This window comes from Lactuca virosa, chromosome 1 (genome assembly GCF_052849685.1).
Source record: "Lactuca virosa cultivar CGN04683 chromosome 1, Lactuca_virosa_CGN04683_v6, whole genome shotgun sequence".
Classification (NCBI taxonomy): domain Eukaryota; kingdom Viridiplantae; phylum Streptophyta; class Magnoliopsida; order Asterales; family Asteraceae; genus Lactuca; species Lactuca virosa.
In genome coordinates, this window is record NC_136426.1 from 293569273 (window position 1) to 293578155 (window position 8883).

General features: G+C 31.5%; 2 long non-coding RNA genes across 3 annotated transcripts; one reads left to right on the top strand and one right to left on the bottom strand.

Annotated features, from left to right (window-relative positions):
• Window positions 1–3090: 3090 nt before the first annotated feature.
• Window positions 3091–4535, top strand: LOC145109682 (uncharacterized). Of its 2 annotated transcripts, XR_013709135.1 has the most exons (4): window positions 3091–3454; window positions 3568–3638; window positions 3843–3917; window positions 4283–4535. It is a non-coding gene; the product is annotated as an uncharacterized LOC145109682 (long non-coding RNA). The 2 variants fall into 2 exon arrangements; XR_013709138.1 differs by lacking the exon at window positions 4283–4535 and having other exon boundaries at window positions 3843–4275.
• Window positions 4536–6413: 1878 nt separating this feature from the next.
• On the bottom strand, window positions 6414–8668 carry LOC145109687 (uncharacterized). Its single transcript, XR_013709145.1, has 4 exons — window positions 8283–8668; window positions 8077–8182; window positions 7735–7953; window positions 6414–7163 (listed from the first exon to the last, which is right to left on the bottom strand). It is a non-coding gene; the product is annotated as an uncharacterized LOC145109687 (long non-coding RNA).
• Window positions 8669–8883: the final 215 nt, after the last annotated feature.

Sequence of the window (8883 nt, forward strand, 5' to 3'; positions counted from 1 at the left end):
CATTTTCAAAAAACATTCATATGTACATGCATTTTTTCACTTTTTTATGCAGTTGCCTTTGATATAGTATGTACATGCACATATTAAATTTGGTACCTAAATTCACTATAGATAAAAAGTTTGTTGGGTGTCTCTGTCAATTTAGTTATCCATTGATCTTATATATATATATATATATATATATATATATATATATATATATATATATATATATATATATATATATATTTTGCCCATTTCTTAACTAAAAGACAAAAAAACTCAAGTTTTTAAATATTTAATAAGTATTCATTTGAACCACTCCCTATATATATATATATATATATATATATATATATATATATATATATATATATATATATATATATATAGGGAGTGGTTCGAATGAATACTTATTAAATATGTAAAAATCTTGAGTTTTTTTGTGTTTTAGTTAAGAAATGGGCAAAATCGTAATTTTTATAGTATAATATTTTCATTTATATTTTAACACAATATGTATATAATACACAATTAAAAATAATTCATTTACAATTCAATACACAAACTTCACAACTAAATACAATACATTCTATATTAATTCAAAGATTCAGAAAAGACAAAATCAAACTCTACCACCACCACCAACTACTACACGTCGCCACCAACCACTTGTACCACAGTTGCAACAATCTTTCCTTCCAAATTAGATATGTATATAAAATCATGCATTGATAACATAAATAGTACATTCACACGTTCATAAAGTTTTTAATTCACTCATTTAAGGTTTAATGGAAAGCAAATATTAAAAACTACTATATTCTTATATATTTATACAACAAAAAGAATAAATATATTCACAAGAAAATTAATACAAACATTTATATATAAATAATTCATATTTTAGCACAAAACTCATAACTATCTATATCTTAATACAGTTAATTCACAGTTTAATACATAAATTTCACAATCTAATAAAATAAATTCACAATCTAATACAAAATTATACATTTACAGCCAAATTGTCGGTGTAAAACTTACATTTATACCTTTATATCTGGAAGATAGTGTTTCTTTCAAATTTTAAATTATAAAATATCCACAATTTAAATTTTAGATATTTATTCAAAATTAGAGAAAGTCGGATATGTGTATAATGTTTATTTCTTTTCATATTTTAGAAGCAAACACAAAATTCATAAAAAGTTCGCAACATAATACAAACAATGCATAACTTAATACAATCAATGTGCAATTTCATATACAAAATTCATAGTTTAATACAATAAGTTAATAGTTTAATAAACAAAAATTATATATTCACAGCTATATTCTCAACTTAAAACTTACATTTATATGTTCATATTTAGATTTATTTTTATGTATTAAATTGTGAATTTATTATATTAAGCTGTGAATAAAATTTACAGCTTAATACACAAAATTCACAGTTTAATACAATACATTCACAACTCATTTATAAGTATAATATTATATTTTAGTGTATTAAACAACTCATTCACAGTTTAATACATACATAATTATGACATATTTCAGAAACAAACATAAAAAAACATATACATGAATCATAAAAGAGTATAACTTATCTGAAATCAATGAAGAAGATGAGATAAATAGATAATATCCTTACTTTAACATCACTACCAACATCAACACCACTAACTACCATATTTTGCCAACATCCTTCCTTCAGAAATCATATCTGGATAAAAAAAAAATCAGAATTCACAGTTTAGTTCAACATTTCAGATACTAATTCACAGCTTAATTCAACATTTCAAACACTAAATCACAACTTTGTGACTAAACAAAACACGTTCACAACTTAATAACTTACATATTTAGAAATTAACACATAAAAAACACATATTCACAGCTTAATAACTTACTGAATTTCGTTGAGAGATTTCTTCAAACACTTTATGTGCACCACATTCATCAGATCGCATAAAACATCAGATTTGGCCAGAATAATAAGAGTCTCATCATCTTTGACATCAGACGACGTTGTTTGGCTCTCCGGTGAGGCCTGGCAGTGGAGGTCTAATGGTTCATCGGAGCAAAACGGAGAGAAAAATGGATGTAATCGTAGATATGGAGAAAAAAATGGTTCACCACATCTTGAGATGAAAAACAACAAACATTTTTCAGAGATTTCAGATATAGAACACAGAACCAGATCTATAACTTGAAGAACACGAAATCATATCTTGTAGTAACTCCTTCAATCTCGTCAGAAGTGGTGGTTAGCCAAATCTAACATAAAAATGCACAAACACATCAGATCTAGTGAGATCTGATGCAAATTTGATGTAAATATGGTGACATCTAATGCAGATCTGGTGAGATCTGATGCAGATCTGGTGGTTCATCTGAGGGAAAGAGAAAAACACATGGATACGATTGTAGATTTGGTGAAGTAGAGGCAGAGGATGATGAAGGTGAAGTCGTCAGAGAATGTAACGCCGGAGTTGATGTGGTTGTAGATCGGAGCAAGGCAGGTGAATATCAGTGTGAGATGGCAGAGAGGACATGCCATATCTAACCTCAAAATACACAACACATCACATATGGTGAAATCTGGTTTACAGGAACAAAACAGATAAAAAAATGGATGTAGTCGTAGATTTAGAGAAGTGGAGGCGGAGGATGAAATAGACACGTCGATCTTCTGGTGGTGTTCCGCCTTCCTACGGTGGTGCTGCTGCCGGCGGTAGTTGGAGATGGTGGTGCCGCCAGTGGTAGTTGGTGGTGGTGGTGATATTTGAGTTTGTGTTCTTCAAAAATGGTGAGAGAATTTTTGGAAGAGTTTGAAATATTATAAGTTAGATCTGATTGTAACATTGAAATGTATGTATGTTTTGTAGCATTAAGTTAAATTTACAAAAATACCCTTAATGAAAATGGTTCTTAAATGGTTCTAAACATTAATCGTTCTTATTTGATTTTTTTTTTCTATATATATATATATATATATATATATATATATATATATATATATATATATATTTTCTTGTCGGTGAAGGTGATACGTGTTCTCCCCTTATCTACGTCACCTCGTGCCACCACCTCTAGCAACCTCCAAGATACCTCATGTCTTCCTTATTTTCTTTGGAATCCTCACCACACCATCAATTCTTCTTCAAAACCACCAAGTATAATATGCCCTTATGGACGTTGTTCCTTCCAGTTTCTTTTTGTTTCATTCTTCGATTCTCTCTGGTTTGTTCCTCCTTAACCCCCATTTCCCTATATTCTTTACTTCTCACCCCCACACCACTGATGAACATCTCCACTCACGCCATCACTACCACTATACAACGTCTCTCAGTTCGATGTCTCCTACCAATGATTCTTGACGATCACAACAGAGTCGCACCGCCGAGTTTTATAGTCCATTATTGGGAAGAGATGGAAGGTGAATTCATGCTTTTCTTTGATTTTTAAGGTAAAATTTTCAAATTAAGCAAGCATCCATATAAAATCTTTACTTCTACTCCAGTCAAGATTCGATTCGTTCCTTTATTTCGATTAAAACGACTAAATATTAGAGGAATTCAGTACGTGTTTACAGTCTATTGATTGATGGGGAAGAAGAACGGTGAAGGCAAGGAATTGGGAAGAGATTGAAGGTGAATTCCTGCTTGCTTTCTATTTTGAAGTTATGTACGCACATCTTTGAACAATATTTTCGAATTAAGCAAGCTTCATGTCAAAACCTAAGTTATATTCCAGTGAAGATTCGATACCTTCCTTATTTTGATTAAAATGACCAAATATTGAAAGAAATCAATATCTTTGACTCTGTGTAAACAAATTTTTTTTTCTATCATTAGATGTATATTGACGGATGAAGAATCTGGGAACGGATGCTTAGAGATTCTCTGTATCGTGGTCAAGAATATGCCCAAGTAAATTTACTAATCACCTTAATGATTGTATGATAATATGGTATGCTGTCGATTCCTTTGAAAGTAGCAGATAAACTGACATGTATTTCAATGTTAACAAATGGAACATGCAAGCCGAATCCATAAGGAATTGAATTTTGTTTTAGATGGATGCAATTTGAATTAAAAAAAAAAAAATGAAGCAATAGTATATGATCCAGTGAACGTGTTTCTATCAGGAATCCAGCCTTATGCAAATCTGTATCACTCATATGTTCAATATATGAAACTCAGATTTGAACGTGTTTCTATTCGAGTTCTTCTTTTTCTTTTTTACCGTATTCAAAAGTTTGTAATATGCCAATTTCATTGATTTGATTTTTCAGGTTCTAAATACAAGAATTTCAACTCATCTGTTGATGTTTAATGAAGACTTTGAGGTTTCTCAGATTTGAGTTTCATTGATGTCATCATGTTTCTCATGTTTGATAATTACTCATGTTACATCTGTATTTAAAAGACTATTAAATGATTTGAGGTTTCAAACATTTGTAGACTCGTAAGCCTTTTCAGTGAGCAACTGTTGACATCAACACACAACCTGTATACAGTGGTATGGAACCACCACTTACATCTTTCCACATAGACAAAAGTGTTATGATTTTCAAGATTTTAGATGTTCTTGTTATTTTTAGTTCCATCCTAGAATATATATAAAAAGTTGCCAATAAGAACCTGAGTTTTTATTAGATAACACGGATTGCCAATAGTAAATGTGCCTTCTTTAGGTTTTTAGCAGAATATAACCAATAATCTGGATTACTTTAATACTTTTTCTTAATTTCCGTTAAATATTTTCACGCCAGATTGTTATTTTTGCTTCATGCGTTTCATAGTTGCTCTATTTGTGTAAGCCAATGTACTTCTACAGATTGTATATATATTGTAGAGGTTTTATACTTTTATTGGTTGATATAGTTTTGTGTTTCGAGTTGGAATCACGACAAGGAAACTGGTAAGAAATCTCACATTCTGTTAACTTATTTTAATAATAAAGAATAAAAATTATTTTGTTTCTTTATGTTTCTAGGCTTAGTCAGATAATGGATTTAAGAGGAGAAAATTAAGAAACTAACATATTTTTGTTATAGGATAGCCGCGTCAGTCCTAAAACTCCAAAAATGTTACCGTTTATAAACGTAAATTTTTTATATTCGTTTATGCTTTTCAAATTTGCAATTAACATGATACATATAGAAGAAGAATGCCCGTAGTAACTTGCTAACAAAATTAAATTTTATTTTGGAAAGTATCTGTTTGGAATAAAGAATCAAAGCATAGTTATTTGTTGTTTCTTATTGGAAATAAGGAAAGGGATAATGAAGTATGTCCGTGATGTTTTATAAAAAGAGAAATTAAATTGCCTCTTATTTTTTATGCCTACAAATATTCTTACCCGTCAAGATTATAACACGGTGTCATCATTTCACCATTAAATTTAATTTGATTTGATATATTCCTAATATACTCTTAATGAGATAGTTAAAAAAATATGGAATGATAACACTTGTAATAATGTTAGTGGGTAGGAATATTTATAGGCATAAAAGGTAGGAAGCAATTTAATTTCTATATAATAAAAACCATTTATAAGCAACTTTGATGTTTTATATCAAATTTTATTGATGGGAAGTGTTCAAATTCATGCTCAAAGGATTACAAATTTGGTTAATTTGTGTTTGATGTATTAGGTTGGATGGCTATCTATGTATTTTTATTAACTAGGAAAGAGTCCATGCTACGCATGGGTTGGAAAAAATTTAGAGTTTTCTCATTTCCATATAAAAGAAGTGACAGCAACCAAAAGCATGTGACAACGAAGAATTCGAAGAGTGTAACCAGGAAAACATTAAGAAAAATCAATGAAAAAGGTTAATTTTGTCGATGAATTCTTATGCAGCTATATTTTTGATCTTGTAAATCCTCTTATCCTAACTCTGATTGCAACCGAAGGAAAGGAACCCAAAACCTTCCAAAATACAAGGGTAAGAATGTATGAAGTCTACATTTGAATTAGTCATCAGTTTCTTGTGCATTGTAAACTTCTTGAAGTGGCTTTGTCCATATTTTAGAGATATGGTAAAAATATAACCGTTCCGTATTATAGACTTGAAGCTCCACAATAGAATTCTAGATCCGTTTTCTTCATTTTATTGTATTCTTCAAGGTCAACATCTATCTAGTATGTGTCATGCAACGTTTTCTGAAGAATTTTTGCTGTCAAAATGATCTGATAAACCTGTGAAAATGATAATTTTTTTGTAGTTAGATTACACCAAAAAACATAACAGTTGGCTGTTTAGTTTTTACTGTCAAAATGGCATGAAATAACATCAATATTAGAACTAAATCAAAGTGTTTTGTACAAATAGAGTCAATATTATAGCTAAATCAAATCGTTTTGTAACATGGCTTACAATCTAAATGACATGCTATAAAACCAATTTTTCCTGGAAAAAACCAACCCAAATAACTAACCAAAATATTGATCACATATTGCCTAAATATGTAGAAAAATGAAAGTTGGGTTTGTTGCCTAATTTGGTAAATATGGTAGAGTAAGCTCGGTCCTTTTAGCATGTTTTTGTTTAGATGACATGAGTTGATGTAGGCTTGTTTACTCTAAAATTCTTGATTTGAGTACAAGTTGAAGCATGCTCAAATTGTTGACTCATTAACAACCTCACCGATGAGTCATTCAATCAGGAAAGATCGCCCTCCTTTTCCTAGATTAGACATCCAAAGCTCTACACCGAACAGAGTGTGACAACTACAATTGAAAAGAAAGCATGGCAGTAACCATGTATATGATGATATAAATCTCTGGAACTGGTGAACCATTTTCCATTAAAAATGTGGTCATTTTGTTCCAATTTTGGTCATTTTTGTGATTAACCATTTAATTATTACAGATTGTAGGAAAATGAGAAAAGCATCAGATGAGCATGAAACAGATTTTTGGCATACCTGGTGGAGCAAAGCAAGTGCATGAAACTGTACAACTGCTATAACCAATTTTAAATAAAAGGCTTAGTCACGTGATCAAATATTTAATAATTTTGTAAGTAAAAAAATGGTATATATTAACGTATATTACTATATTTATTATATTCATGTTCATGAACAGCAAACCTCTGCTCCATTGGCACGTGAATGCACCAAAATATCAATACTACCAAGATCCTTCTTTAGTTACTCTGCAACTTTCTAAATCAAGGAAAAAAAGCTATCATTAATTTCAAAAAACAAAAAAATGCAAAAAAATAACAATAGAGTTAGTATACACCTGTAGAATCCAATTACTTGCACCCACATAAGGTTTATTTACTTTTTTTTTGAAATGGCAAACTAACTTATCTACTCCTAAATAACCACCTATGTCTCCCGAGACTTGAACCCCTGACCTCTCATATGAGATGGTCACTCCATACCGCTAGGTGTATGAATACGTAATTTAGACGTTTCTAGAATGTTTACTAATTAATACTTTATTATGACAATTATATGTATTATTAAATAATATTCTGGGTTATGAAAAACGCCATGTAACAAATAAACTTTAGTAAGCATTTATATAGATTCTAAAACAGAATTACAGAAGTACAGAACTATATGGAACATGATACATAAAATCATTTTTTTTTTCACAAACACGATTCAAAACATTCCATAATTTGGGACTTTTAATAGCTACAATGGATACCTCATTCATTTAAAATGGATAATCAAACAAATATAATCAACCAATGAATTAGGTAAAGTAACCTGGAATTAATACCTTAATCGGATCAGGCATTTTATCGAACGTCTTATAGGCATGTTTCTCATCCAAAAGCAGTAACCTTGTTGAGCCTTTCCACTTCCCAAACCTGTACTCAACGTCTCCAACTAACCCATTGAAATCCTCCTGCCGACGTATTCCTAACAGACATAACTACATGGAGTCTACAAAATGCAAGAACTCGTGAAGTTTCAGTCCCAAGGCCACTTGAGTCTCCTGAAATAGCGACATGGAACAATCACAACAAAAACAAACGTCAGGTGATGGTTTTGGTTAAGCTATTTGAGGTGTGGGAAGGAGAAATCAACAACGAATGAATATAAGATAAAAAAACATTACCTTACTCCAATTTGGAAGAAGCGTATGGCGGTGAAACAGATCTCCCGTTGAATGACGGTCCACGCGTAACAATCGTTTAAAGATTCTGAAAGTGTATGAACTATTGCTGGAGTAAAACCAACGCCTCAATTAGTTCGGAGAATATTAAAAATCGTCATGAAAGGCGAACAATAGAAAAAAAACGACACCGATGCACCGACGGTTACCTGGGCGCGAGCACCGCCGTTGACTATCCTTTGTGCGGGTATGTGGTGATGACGGTTGATGTTGCTCTATCGCAACAACAACAATCGACGTTTAGAAGGGTGGAGAGAAAGGGGTGATGTTAAGAAAGGGGAAAACAGCGAAGCAGGAGGTAGGAAGGTCGGGGATGCTCTGAAAGATGGAGGTGGTGAAAGGGTGACGTGTAGGGTGATGGTGGTGGTTGTGAGATGATCGGATAAGAAATTTTGAGGCTTTGAGGATATCGGTGCTAAGTTCTGAATGGGAGAGAAACACAGGGAGAGAGAAGCGGTGAAGGAAACACAGGTTCGTTTGATCAGCAGTCCAAAAGACAAAGGTAGAAGGCGGTGGAAGGAGTCGGCGCATCATCTGATTGGAAGACAGAGGCGGCGAGGGAGGAATAGATAAACTCTTGTGGTGGCAAATCTTTGAAGGAAAGAAAAGTATGTGGCCAAAATCTAAATGATAAAAAGTTCCTGTTCAAACATCCCATGAGATTTAATATATATATATATATATATATATATATATATATATATATATATATATATATATATATATATATATATATATATATATATAATA